General features: G+C 42.4%; 16 non-coding genes across 16 annotated transcripts; 8 read left to right on the forward strand and 8 right to left on the reverse strand.

Annotated features, from left to right (window-relative positions):
- Positions 1-2,022: 2,022 nt before the first annotated feature.
- Positions 2,023-2,105, reverse strand: trnal-uaa (transfer RNA leucine (anticodon UAA)). The gene has a single exon. It is a non-coding gene; the product is annotated as a tRNA-Leu (tRNA).
- Positions 2,106-9,083: 6,978 nt separating this feature from the next.
- Positions 9,084-9,155, forward strand: trnag-ucc (transfer RNA glycine (anticodon UCC)). The gene has a single exon. It is a non-coding gene; the product is annotated as a tRNA-Gly (tRNA).
- Positions 9,156-9,401: 246 nt separating this feature from the next.
- trnas-gcu (transfer RNA serine (anticodon GCU)) lies at positions 9,402-9,483 on the reverse strand. The gene has a single exon. It is a non-coding gene; the product is annotated as a tRNA-Ser (tRNA).
- Positions 9,484-9,624: 141 nt separating this feature from the next.
- Positions 9,625-9,696, forward strand: trnag-ucc (transfer RNA glycine (anticodon UCC)). The gene has a single exon. It is a non-coding gene; the product is annotated as a tRNA-Gly (tRNA).
- Positions 9,697-9,942: 246 nt separating this feature from the next.
- On the reverse strand, positions 9,943-10,024 carry trnas-gcu (transfer RNA serine (anticodon GCU)). Its single transcript has one exon. It is a non-coding gene; the product is annotated as a tRNA-Ser (tRNA).
- Positions 10,025-10,164: 140 nt separating this feature from the next.
- On the forward strand, positions 10,165-10,236 carry trnag-ucc (transfer RNA glycine (anticodon UCC)). Its single transcript has one exon. It is a non-coding gene; the product is annotated as a tRNA-Gly (tRNA).
- Positions 10,237-10,486: 250 nt separating this feature from the next.
- Positions 10,487-10,568, reverse strand: trnas-gcu (transfer RNA serine (anticodon GCU)). The gene has a single exon. It is a non-coding gene; the product is annotated as a tRNA-Ser (tRNA).
- Positions 10,569-10,737: 169 nt separating this feature from the next.
- trnag-ucc (transfer RNA glycine (anticodon UCC)) lies at positions 10,738-10,809 on the forward strand. The gene has a single exon. It is a non-coding gene; the product is annotated as a tRNA-Gly (tRNA).
- A 246-nt stretch (positions 10,810-11,055) lies between these two features.
- Positions 11,056-11,137, reverse strand: trnas-gcu (transfer RNA serine (anticodon GCU)). Its single transcript has one exon. It is a non-coding gene; the product is annotated as a tRNA-Ser (tRNA).
- Positions 11,138-11,307: 170 nt separating this feature from the next.
- Positions 11,308-11,379, forward strand: trnag-ucc (transfer RNA glycine (anticodon UCC)). Its single transcript has one exon. It is a non-coding gene; the product is annotated as a tRNA-Gly (tRNA).
- A 246-nt stretch (positions 11,380-11,625) lies between these two features.
- On the reverse strand, positions 11,626-11,707 carry trnas-gcu (transfer RNA serine (anticodon GCU)). Its single transcript has one exon. It is a non-coding gene; the product is annotated as a tRNA-Ser (tRNA).
- Positions 11,708-11,877: 170 nt separating this feature from the next.
- trnag-ucc (transfer RNA glycine (anticodon UCC)) lies at positions 11,878-11,949 on the forward strand. Its single transcript has one exon. It is a non-coding gene; the product is annotated as a tRNA-Gly (tRNA).
- A 246-nt stretch (positions 11,950-12,195) lies between these two features.
- Positions 12,196-12,277, reverse strand: trnas-gcu (transfer RNA serine (anticodon GCU)). The gene has a single exon. It is a non-coding gene; the product is annotated as a tRNA-Ser (tRNA).
- A 169-nt stretch (positions 12,278-12,446) lies between these two features.
- On the forward strand, positions 12,447-12,518 carry trnag-ucc (transfer RNA glycine (anticodon UCC)). The gene has a single exon. It is a non-coding gene; the product is annotated as a tRNA-Gly (tRNA).
- A 250-nt stretch (positions 12,519-12,768) lies between these two features.
- On the reverse strand, positions 12,769-12,850 carry trnas-gcu (transfer RNA serine (anticodon GCU)). Its single transcript has one exon. It is a non-coding gene; the product is annotated as a tRNA-Ser (tRNA).
- Positions 12,851-13,020: 170 nt separating this feature from the next.
- On the forward strand, positions 13,021-13,092 carry trnag-ucc (transfer RNA glycine (anticodon UCC)). The gene has a single exon. It is a non-coding gene; the product is annotated as a tRNA-Gly (tRNA).
- Positions 13,093-13,236: the final 144 nt, after the last annotated feature.

The following is a 13,236-nucleotide window of genomic DNA, read 5'->3' on the forward strand; positions in this document are numbered from 1 at the left end:
GGTTCAGTCCTATGACCTCCAGTTTTTGTGAGAAATCAGATTAAGGTGATGCTTCAGTCAAAGCATTTTTATATGGTTTGAGGAAACAAGATTTCCTCCCATGACCCGGGGTTACATGAATTTATTTGGGAAAGTGGAGCTTTAATTATAGAAACACTTTTTAGAAGCAGAGCTGCCCTGGGGACAAAAATAATCCTGTGAGTTATAAAAAAATAAATATATATAAAAATCCACCCTAAAACAACTTCAACACTGCTGGAAAAAAAAAAAAAAAAAAAAAAACAGCTTTTGGCAAAGTACCTTGGCCCATTTTCTCTATTTCTGTGAACAACTGGCCAAAATGGAGATAAACTGACTTCGCAATAAAATAATAGTGCAGCTACAATGGTGTTTTTTCTGCAAACTAAATCATCAGTAGTAATAGGAATCATCAATAATCTCCTGGGCTGACAATATTTCAAAAACAAGCTATGTGGTTGTTCAGGTTTTCTGCTAATCCTAAACTGTTATTATACAAGCATGCATTTGGGATTTAAAATCAGTGATAGTTGCAGCCTTATTGTTGATATGACATAGGAAAATATTTCTGCAAGGAATCATTCAAGTATATTGTTACTTTTGGACATCATTAACTATGAGCTGGAAATAAACAATAATAGATTTCCTATCAAATCTGAGTCGTGCCACATTGATAATGACATCAGTTCAAGTACACATTGTAAAATTACACACATTTCTTAAGGAGCCAAAAGTTACATTTGTGACAAATTTGTCTGTTGATTGTTTGAATGCTTAAACGCTTCAAAAATGTTAAACTTGTATTAGTAATTACTTGTTCATGCATTTGTCATACAGCCTACACAGTCTTAAAAGATTTTGCTGCTGCTGATCTAAATAATACAAACTGTTCAAACTATACAAGCGTGTGTGTTTTGTAGTTTCATTATTGATTTCACATAAAAACTATTTCTGCAAGAGATCATTCAAATTGTTTTTCATTCACTTTGTTGTGTTGAGCCTCACGTACATATTGTATTACCACAAGTGTTATTACGCGAGAGCTGCCACTCGTCTCCTTCCGTTTCTGCAGCCATGCATGACCAAACCTGTTTTGTCTCATATTGCTTGTCATCCTCTGAAGCTCGCGCATGATAGCTGTCACGATGCATCATCTGTCCGTTCTGCCTGAGCAGCAACTATTGTTGCCGCTAGGTTTAACAGGCGGCATGCAAACTGCTGATATGGAGGAAGCTTGTGTTCGAGGCCGCTGTCTTCTTCCAGGATGCCGAACGTGTCTTGGTAGTCAGCCTGGAGCTCCGTGGAATGATCTCGGTCCAACTCTGCTCCCACCATCTGACTCGGCTCAAAAAAGAAAAAGAAAAAAAAAAAAAAAAAACAACTGAGTGCTTTGACAGAATTTGGGCATCACTGCTGCCGCTTTGCACAGTTCCTCTTTCCAAGGTTTCTTCATCTAGTCAGTGGGACGCGATCCCAATGTGTGTAATCACTGGCAACAAGAGAGAATAACAAAGATAAAGAGGTCAGGTAAAAATGATGGGCTGGAATTTGCCGCCATACAGCACAGTATGTTTCTCTCGCCCCATCAACTGCTTTGACAGCTTTCATTATTGTTTTCTGCACATCAGAATCAGCTTCGGAAAGACTTTATTGATCCCTGAGGGGAAACTGAGCAGATTAATCCACAGATACATAGATAAAACAATGATATTTGCTGCTTGCAAGTTTATAAATGTAACTGAATCATGAGAGTTTTTGGAAAATATATTTCCATATTTATTATTTGGCTTTGTAATTCTTTGTAATTCTAAACACAACACAAAAGTAATCAGTCTGCTTTGCTAGTATAACCATTCAAACAAGGCAGTTTCGAAAGCTTAAATATATTCATGAATCAAGATCAAATATTAGCCACTCCTGGGGCGAGCACAGATGTATGGAAACTAAACTGTGGCTTGGAGGTTTCCAGCCTCTTTTTACTGAGAAGCTCAGGACAAACAGCTCTACCAGGAGTGGGGTTCGAACCCACGAGGACATTTGCCCATTGGATCTTAAGTCCAACGCCTTAACCTCTCGGCCATCCTGGTCACTGATGCTCTTTGTTACAGGATAACTGTGAAACAGTACCAAACCAGAGCCAATAAAACTGCCACAGAAATGCACAAACATGGTTATGACCAAATGACAGTCAATAAAATGTACACTCTGAACTTCAGAGTGAAGCTGGTATTTATGGCAGACTGGCATTCAGAGTTGGCTTTGATGCACAAAGGTGCATAACTTTGTGCAGTGCAGCAAATTAGTTTGAACTGGTGAGCCATCATTCACAGACTATTTTTTTCCTGAATAAAGACAGCACATAGATATTGTTTTATTATCTGATCATGTTCTCCACAAGATATTTAATATATATATATATATATATATATATATATATTTTTTTTTTTTTTTTTTTTTTTAAATGCGGCATTAACCACTGTCTGATCTACTAAGAGTGTATTTCTTCCTCTCAGTTTATCTTCTGGAGAGCTGACACACCACGCAGACTATCAGTGAATCAAAAAAGAAGACAAGCCCATGGAGCGCGGGGTGAAGACGATATAAAATTATTTTTTGAAAGAGATAAGGAGGAAAAGTGCCATGTTTTTCTAATTTTAGTGTTAACAGAAAAAAAATGGAGGGGAAATGTTCTTACATGTAAATCTCTACTTTTTTCTTACATTTCTTCCTATAACAAATGTTAAAAATAAATGTTTTTTTTTCCAGAAATTACAAACATTACGATTTTTTTTTTCCCACTTTCAGACAACTTTTACCTGTTTTAAAATTCCTACAAATTCGTCAAGCCTCTAGTTTTAGACAATGAGGTTGAAAATCAAAGTCACCACATTTTCTTTCACCTAACATCAAGACATGCCATAGCATGCCATACAATCTATCCATTAGAATACACATATTGCAGAGGGGAAATTCACACGTCATATAATCAGTAAAATAAGAATGAACAGAGAGTAATTTAAAGTGTTGATGAGGGAGAGACGCTGCTGCCCTTCATCAGCAGTGGGATTCAAACCCACACGGGCGTTTGTCCATTGGCTCTTAAGCACAACACCTTAATGAGGCTACACCAGCACATACTGTCAATACAGATGCTTACAGTAACAGGATAATCACAGTAACAGTAAGTAATCTGAACTGGTGAGCTGTTTTTCAGTCTTTTTTTCTTTACCTAGACAGATTTATTTTTACAGAGCCGCTGGATGAGGGATGCCGTCAGCTCACAATGCCTGACACAAACAGACAGTCAGGTTTTAGCCAAAGTGGCCTGGACTCCTTAGAAATTTCAGATAATAACAGCAAGTCTTGATTAATGAGTGGCACTTGATGTTTGAGGCATGAGATTGCCACCTTGCAGTCTATTTTGTGTTTGTGAATGAAGCCGATCATGTGACCCTTTGATAATAAAATAAACTTGTGATCTTTGTGTTCCTACTATTCCTGACTGCTTTCTTATAATGAATTTTGTTCTAGTTTTATGAACTAGAGGATGTGCTGTGATCACCATTTTTTCCACTAAATAATAATGGGAGCCAAGAGAAATAATAATTTGTCATGCACGTTTTTGTGTTCTGCATGAATAATAGAGAGTGCTGTGACCTACCATATTGTGCAGGGTCATTCTGTTGTTGTTTTTCTTGTCTTTTTTGTGTGTGTGTTTTTGTTGTACCAGTCCTGCAAAGCTGTAGATGAAGTACTGCATTTGTAGCTGTGGTCCAAGTTTCTAAAGTTCCTGTGTGTGAAATAACAAAAATATCTCACAAGTAAATGACAAAATTCATGACATTCAGGAGGCAGATTGCAGTGTGACAACAAGACAAGGAGGGTTGAAACTAGTTTGAAGGTTAAGGGTTTCCTTGAATAGACAGCAAAAGCATTAACACTCATCTGACAAACTACATAGTGCACTGAAGATGTGTGTTTGTCGACATGCATCTGTGTGTGTGTGTGTGTGTGTGTGTGTGTGTGCAGACATATCAAAGCTGATGGCACCTAGTAAAGTCTCTTATTCTCATCCATTATCTCAGACTGAAAGCTCATCAAACACCTTGCCCTTGGTAGGTTTATTGTGATGTGTTAGGCACTGGACCGAGTCAAGAATCCTACAACAAAAAAAAAAAAAGTGTCGCTATAAAGGAGGCGGTGATTTGTGGTGACAGTTTCATAGGCCCGTTAAGGCTCGAGCACACAATGTGCTCAGTTGACTGTGAGAGAATGTGAAACAGTTCTAGAGAGGAACAAATCTATGCGGGTTCTCGGTCTCCGGGCAAAGCGGGCTGAATACAAATGCATTCACCCATTTAGAATAGGCTCCTCAGGCTGCCAAGTAACAAAGTGACTCATTTGTACTGTTATGTGGCACAAAATGTCCTGGCGAAAAGAAAACTCATATCAACACAATTCATTACTTTGGGTCGCACCGCTGACATTATTCTCTGTATGTGGGACACGCAAAACCAAAGGCAGCGCTACAGAGAAGCGGCCATCATCAACGGTTTCTCTCCACTGAGTGGAAATGTTTTGTTTTCTTGGAAACGGTAAAATGAATACAGAAGAGAGGCGAGCTTTAGCGTTAAAATATGCCGACTTATTCATTTCTATTTAAATCATGTTTTCTGGAAGTAATTAAAAAAAAAAAAAAAAAAGATAAACACATGCAACTAAAATCTGCAAGACCGGTGCACCACAGTGAGAAAGAAACGGGCCAAAATATGCAAAGATATCTTCCCTCATTACTGCAGAAATACATTAATACATTTTATGCACCGTATATTAAGCTAGGCTGTGATTCACCCATCCAGACATTTTTTGATAAATTCAAACAATCTAGTAATGTAGAACTTGAAAATTGTACTTTGTTTTCCAACATAACAATCCCCCATGAAATAACAAAATTACCACTCTTGACACACCATTGTGTTTTTCTTCCTCTCTATCCCCTAATTGCTCCACTCTGCTGCTCTGACAAGTAATTTAAGCCTGAAACTCAGCATTGGTAAATAAAGCAAAATGCAAATGTACATATTTAATTGTGAAGATGCACCCTCCTTCCTATATTACTGTTACTACATTTCCCTTCTCTTTAGTGCATGTACCCAATACATACACCCACCTGATAGATAGATAGATAGATATATATATAGATAGATAGATAGATAGATAGATAGATAGATAGATAGATAGATAGATAGATAGACTTTTTTAGCAGCAGAGGCAGAATATTATAAAGTGTGTGTTTCAAATTGTGGGGATATTGATTACGTGTTGTGGTATCTTCAATATCCCTGCATGATGGTTTGTTTTAATGTAAAATGTGGATGAATTTAATTGTAAATGGGCCAAATGTTCAAAATCACAAGTGTGGTCCTTTGAGAGCGGTTCTGCATTTCATATTGTAACCACATGGTGTCACTCTCATATTTGCCCTGACACATCTGGAAATCATGCAGAGAAGGTGTGTTGAAACAGCACAGGTAGTGCAGTGCCTGAGCAATGTATCTGAAATGCACTGAAAACGGACACTGTCACTTTTTGGACTACAAAAATAATATGGGCAGTGCTATGTACATGGGTTAAAGGGTTAAAGGGTTCATGCCAGACCACTGAAAATCGCCTGTGTCTTGGTTGATTCCAGCAGCATCTGTGTGCTTTCTTGTATCTTAGATTTTTAATTGATGAAGTTTGAGTTTGTGGAGGTTTGGAGCTTTTCTTCCCCTGTTTCATCCAAACAAAACCGCTCTCACTGCCAAACAATTCAGCTGTCCCATATGCCTGCAGGTGCTGAGATTCAGGAAATTATTTGGTCAGACATAATGGACAAAGTATAAGTATAAATCAAAGAGCATCCCAGCCTAACTATAGCCTGGGTGAAGTGGTGACAGTGACTGCTGAGGCTGGTAATTCTCAAGACCTCGAGACCTATTGCTCAGCCTGCTGGAGCTGTCGTGAACCTACGCCAACAAAACATCTCTTTAAGATGTCCATCTGAAAACTGCAATCGCACACTCATTCTTACCTATCCTCCTTTTTCCTATAACATCCACACCATCTTCCTTGAGGCTCCTTGGCGCTCCTTGAATACACGTTCAGATCTCCTTCTGATGCCTCTGCAAACACATGTAAAGCAGTGTAAAGAGGGATTAATCACTGCTGGAGTGAAGAATCCTCAAAGTGTTGTCCAAGTACATCACTTTGTTTGTCATTGGCTTTATGAATCATCCACGTAGCTGGTAAATTTTGTTGACTATGCAAGTCTTTGTGTATCAGAAACAAATTACCTCTACACAAAGCCATCAAGCTGCACCAAATTCCTCTCTGATATTACTGTGAGCTTATTTTGTAAGGTGTCAGACAGAAGTAGATATGTAATGTTTTCATCATTTGTCTTCATGCTTCCTTTCTTGTCTGTCTGTTTTCTCAAATTCTCCGGGGAGAAGTGAATCCTCTCCTCCTGCGGTGTGCCCCACATTCTTTGAAAATCTCCATGATTAATTCAGCTTAAGAGGCCTTCAGGCTGTGTATGGCTCTGCGTGTGTGCATTTATGTGTACGGGTGTGTGTGAGTGTGTACGCACGCACTCTTACTTGTGACTTGGACGGTGGCCAAAGGGAGGGTGTCCAAGGTTCAGAGCTGTTGCTGACACACTGACCTCATGCTGACTGGAGTTAACACTACTCAGACATCCGGTGCTGGCTCAGCACCGCTCTGCCTGGACAGATGTGAGCTAACACATCAATGACACTGCTCTACGGACACACTTACTGCAAGTTATATTATGAGCTAAAGTAAACAACAGATAATATCGGGCTAGTGATTTTAGCAAAGATCATGAAGATGATGAACACAAGAAGGTGACATCAACCAGCTGAACCAAAACCTGTGACAATCCTGGGCGCTTTTGAGTCCAAACCCGATTAAAGTGTAAACTTCATATTCAAATCAAGTCAAATTCTACCGCAAAAGGATTCCCAAGGGAGGTGTGGTATCTCAGGGGGGATTCAGTTACCGATGATCTTTTTCAATATCTGTCGGCAACCAGTAGAAATAGCCTAGTTGATTAAAGTAGAGATCCAATACAAATATAAAAGACAGAGAGCACTGGTGAAGTTGAGCACCTGAAAGTAAATGTTGACTCACTGCTATTGACCTCCTCCTCCAGATAAACTCTGGACATTTTGTGCTACTGGGCCATAAAAATCTTAAGGCCCTGATATAGCCTACTTTCTGTGTCCACGTGGACGGGGTTGCGCACACGGATGTGTTTATAGTTTGTGTCAGAATGCGGAAGGAGTTGACGGGATTGTAGATGTGGACAGTCTACACAGTCACACCTTGGAGGCACACAGATACTGTTGTGTGGACATCTGTGGGCTGGCGTAGTGATGAAAATGAGTGGTATGCGGACCCTCGTGGACTCCTGAGTGGTACCTTGCTGTTTTGTGCTCTGATCTCCACAACTCACTTCATGTACCGAGCATATGTTCCTAAAGCTAAAGCCTCATTCAACAGAGTAACATGTATTTAAAGACCAGGTGATGATTAGGTGGCTCTTTATCCCATTTACGGAGCCGTGAGAGGGGGATTGTCTTGAAGGATAATCCCTCATGCATGAACCGCAGCTGCTCTTTGTCCTCTTATGCTGAGAAGAGGGCAGGGCGACCATGACTACAGGAGTTCTATATGATGTGTTATTGTAATCAATAATGGTTGCTCTAATGAATCTGTGAAATCACATCAAGACATCAAGAGTGGAATACTTCACTTTTATATTGCAACTGCAATATTTTTCAAAATAATACAGATATGTTAAATGAAGGAAACAGAAGTGCTGCATAGACTTGGAGCTTACTCCTTACCTTTTAATAAACTCAATTAAATTCCAAAATGTCTCACATTAATGTCAAAAATGGGCTCACTAAATTACTAAAGGCAGAAATGGCATTGACATTTATTTTTATTACCTTTATAACTTTTCTGCAGTGGACCTAACACAGTGAAGTAAGACAAGAAGAAGGAAAGAGAAACGGTTGGGTGGGAAAAGTGACAACAATGAAATGTCCCAGAATCCAAAACACAACATCAAGCATACATGGTAATGTGACTTAAGCCTGCTGAGTCCCCGGGAAAACATTAGCACCAACAGTAAGTAAGTGAAGCTTTATTTATATAGCACTTTTTAAAGCACACAGTTACAAAGTGCTTCACACACAGAGAAATATAAAAGTCAATGCATAGAAAAACCAATACATTAAAAAAGATATACATATATGTAAACATACATATACAGACACACACATATGTTACATACAAACACACTCATATACACACATAATGCTCGCTGGCAAGCACAGACAGAAAAGACACATCGATACAAAGACTTTCCAAAGATCTTGACTTGAGATCTATAGAAAGGCATGCGTAAAAAGATGAGTCTTAATAAGCTGTTTGAAACAGCCCAGGGAGTTGGCAAGATGAATAGGTTGTGGAAGATTATTCCAGAGGCTGGGGGCTACAACTGTGAAGGCACGGTAACCTTGTGTTTTGTATTTTGAGCGAGGAATGGATAAAAGGCTGAGATTTGATGAGGTCAACGATATAACTAGGGGCAAGATCATGTAGTGCTTTACATGTAATCAATAGAATCTTATAGTTTATCCTTAATTTTACAGGGGGCAATGGAAGAAAGTAAGAATGTGGTGATGTGGGACCTGTGGCTCGTTCAAGTTCATAGTCTAGAGCACTGTGAATGATTTAAAGGAGGTTGACTGAAGCATGTACAAGGAATTACAATAGTCGAGATGTGAGAAAAACTAAAGTGTCTGATTTTTGCAATGCTTGTTAGTTGAAGAAAACAGGACTGGGTGAGTTTCATAACATGGAGGTCAAAAACAAAGCAAAGCAATCATGGAGGGAAGAAAGTTGATGTGCATGCTCCGATTAATTCTTTCAATGACTCAATACTGTTACCTTCAAGAGTGATTCTGGGCTGCATGTTCTACCCTTGGAGCACATTGGTGGTATAGTGGTGAGCATAGCTGCCTTCCAAGCAATTGACCCGGGTTCGATTCCCGGCCAATGCACTTACGACTCTGGTTTTAAGTAGTAGTACCTTTTGCACATGTGGTGCAAAACTTGTCACTCGGAAACGTTGGATGCAAAGAGTGATGTCGAGTTAATCTTGCCCATCTAGTGCCAAAGGGTTCACTGCATAGTGTCTTTGAGAAGAATTAACCATAATGCTCGCTGGCATCAGTGACTGCGATTTGACACGAAACATTTGCACCACCACCTAGGGGTGATTGTGCAAATTCACAGCGTGCACAGCACGACGAGGATGGGATTCGAACCCACGCGTGCAGAGCACAATGGATTAGCAGTCCATCGCCTTAACCACTCGGCCACCTCGTCCTGAGCTCTGTGTTCCCTGCTGCCAAAGCCAGCGTCCCCGATTAATTCTTTCAATGACTCAATACTGTTACCTTCAAGAGTGATTCTGGGCTGCATGTTCTACCCTTGCAAAAACTCACCCATTGGGTGGAGCCAACACCAGCATTGGTGGTATAGTGGTGAGCATAGCTGCCTTCCAAGCAGTTGACCCGGGTTCGATTCCCGGCCAATGCACTTACGACTCTGGTTTTAAGTAGTAGTACCTTTTGCACATGTGGTGCAAAACTTGTGACTCGGAAACGTTGGATGCAAAGAGTGATGTCGAGTTAATCTTGCCCATGTACTGCCAAAGGATTCACTACATAGCGTCTTTGAGAAGAATTAACCATAATGCTCGCTGGCATCAGTGACTGCGATTTGACACGAAACATTTGCACCACCACCTAGGGGTGATTGCGCAAATTCACAGCGTGCACAGCACGACGAGGATGGGATTCGAACCCACGCGTGCAGAGCACAATGGATTAGCAGTCCATCGCCTTAACCACTCGGCCACCTCGTCCTGAGCTCTGTCTTCCCTGCTGCCAAAGCCAGCGTCCCCGATTAATTCTTTCAATGACTCAATACTGTTACCTTCAAGAGTGATTCTGGGCTGCATGTTCTACCTTTGCAAAAACTCACCCATTGGTTGGAGCCAAACCAGCATTGGTGGTATAGTGGTGAGCATAGCTGCCTTCCAAGCAGTTGACCCGGGTTCGATTCCCGGCCAATGCACTTACCACTCTGGTTTTAAAGTAGTCATTCCCGCGCATCCACATGTGGTGCAAAACTTGTGACTCGGAAGCGTTGAATGCAAAGAGTGATGTCGAGTTAATCTTGCCCATCTAGTGCCAAAGGGTTCACTGAATAACGTCTTTGACAACAATTAACCATAATGCTCGCTGGCATCAGTGGCTCCGATTTGACACGTAAAGGTTGCACCACCACCTAGGGGTGATAGTGCAAATTCACAGCGTGCACAGCACAACGAGGATGGGATTCGAACACACGCGTGCAGAGCACAATGGATTAGCAGTCCATCGCCTTAACCACTCGGCCACCTCGTCCTGAGCTCTGTCTTCCCTGCTGCCAAAGCCAGCATCGGACCCTACCAACGCCTTGATGTGCATGCCCCGATTAATTCTTTCAATGACTCAATACTGTTACCTTCAAGAGTGATTCTGGCTGCATGTTCTACCCTTGCAAAAACTCACCCATTGGGTGGAGCCAACACCAGCATTGGTGGTATAGTGGTGAACATAGCTGCCTTCCAAGCAGTTGACCCGGGTTCGATTCCCGGCCAATGCACTTACGACTCTGGTTTTAAGTAGTAGTACCTTTTGCACATGTGGTGCAAAACTTGTGACTCGGAAGCGTTGAATGCAAAGAGTGATGTCGAGTTAATCTTGCCCATCTAGTGCCAAAGGGTTCACTGAATAGCGTCTTTGACAACAATTAACCATAATGCTCGCTGGCATCAGTGGCTCCGATTTGACACGTAAAGGTTGCACCCCCACCTAGGGGTGATAGTGCAAATTCACAGCGTGCACAGCACGACGAGGATGGGATTCGAACCCACGCGTGCAGAGCACAATGGATTAGCAGTCCATCGCCTTAACCACTCGGCCACCTCGTCCTGAGCTCTGTGTTCCCTGCTGCCAAAGCCAGCATCGGACCCTACCAACGCCTTGATGTGCATGCCCCGATTAATTCTTTCAATGACTCAATACTGTTACCTTCAAGAGTGATTCTGGGCTGCATGTTCTACCCTTGCAAGAACTCACCCATTGGGTGGAGCCAACACCAGCATTGGTGGTATAGTGGTGAGCATAGCTGCCTTCCAAGCAGTTGACCCGGGTTCGATTCCCGGCCAATGCACTTACGACTCTGGTTTTAAGTAGTAGTACCTTTTGCACATGTGGTGCAAAACTTGTGACTCGGAAACGTTGAATGCAAAGAGTGATGTCGAGTTAATCTTGCCCATCTAGTGCCAAAGGGTTCACTGAATAGCGTCTTTGACAACAATTAACCATAATGCTCGCTGGCATCAGTGGCTCCGATTTGACACGTAAAGGTTGCACCACCACCTAGGGGTGATAGTGCAAATTCACAGCATGCACAGCACGACGAGGATGGGATTCGAACCCACGCGTGCAGAGCACAATGGATTAGCAGTCCATCGCCTTAACCACTCGGCCACCTCGTCCTGAGCTCTGTGTTCCCTGCTGCCAAAGCCAGCATCGGACCCTACCAACGCCTTGATGTGCATGCCCCGATTAATTCTTTCAATGACTCAATACTGTTACCTTCAAGAGTGATTCTGGGCTGCATGTTCTACCCTTGCAAAAACTCACCCATTGGGTGGAGCCAACACCAGCATTGGTGGTATAGTGGTGAGCATAGCTGCCTTCCAAGCAGTTGACCCGGGTTCGATTCCCGGCCAATGCACTTACGACTCTGGTTTTAAGTAGTAGTACCTTTTGCACATGTGGTGCAAAACTTGTGACTCGGAAGCGTTGAATGCAAAGAGTGATGTCGAGTTAATCTTGCCCATCTAGTGCCAAAGGGTTCACTGAATAGCGTCTTTGACAACAATTAACCATAATGCTCGCTGGCATCAGTGGCTCCGATTTGACACGTAAAGGTTGCACCACCACCTAGGGGTGATAGTGCAAATTCACAGCGTGCACAGCACGACGAGGATGGGATTCGAACCCACGCGTGCAGAGCACAATGGATTAGCAGTCCATCGCCTTAACCACTCGGCCACCTCGTCCTGAGCTCTGTGTTCCCTGCTGCCAAAGCCAGCATCGGACCCTACCAACGCCTTGATGTGCATGCCCCAATTAATTCTTTCAATGACTCAATACTGTTACCGTCAAGAGTGATTCTGGGCTGCATGTTCTACCTTTGCAAAAACTCACCCATTGGTTGGAGCCAAACCAGCATTGGTGGTATAGTGGTGAGCATAGCTGCCTTCCAAGCAGTTGACCCGGGTTCGATTCCCGGCCAATGCACTTACAACTCTGGTTTTAAAGTAGTCATTCCCGCGCATCCACATGTGGTGCAAAACTTGTGACTCGGAAACGTTGAATGCAAAGAGTGATGTCGAGTTAATCTTGCCCATCTAGTGCCAAAGGGTTCACTGAATAACGTCTTTGACAACAATTAACCATAATGCTCGCTGGCATCAGTGGCTCCGATTTGACACGTAAAGGTTGCACCACCACCTAGGGGTGATAGTGGAAATTCACAGCGTGCACAGCACGACGAGGATGGGATTCGAACACACGCGTGCAGAGCACAATGGATTAGCAGTCCATCGCCTTAACCACTCGGCCACCTCGTTCTGAGCTCTGTCTTCCCTGCTGCCAAAGCCAGCATCGGACCCTACCAACGCCTTGATGTGCATGCCCCGATTAATTCTTTCAATGACTCAATACTGTTACCTTCAAGAGTGATTCTGGGCTGCATGTTCTACCCTTGCAAAAACTCACCCATTGGGTGGAGCCAACACCAGCATTGGTGGTATAGTGGTGAGCATAGCTGCCTTCCAAGCAGTTGACCCGGGTTCGATTCCCGGCCAATGCACTTACGACTCTGGTTTTAAGTAGTAGTACCTTTTGCACATGTGGTGCAAAACTTGTGACTCGGAAGCGTTGAATGCAAAGAGTGATGTCGAGTTAATCTTGCCCATCTAGTGCCAAAGGGTTCACTGAATAGCGTCTTTGACAA

Source organism: Myripristis murdjan, chromosome 4 (assembly GCF_902150065.1).
Source record: "Myripristis murdjan chromosome 4, fMyrMur1.1, whole genome shotgun sequence".
Taxonomy (NCBI): Eukaryota; Metazoa; Chordata; class Actinopteri; order Holocentriformes; family Holocentridae; genus Myripristis; species Myripristis murdjan.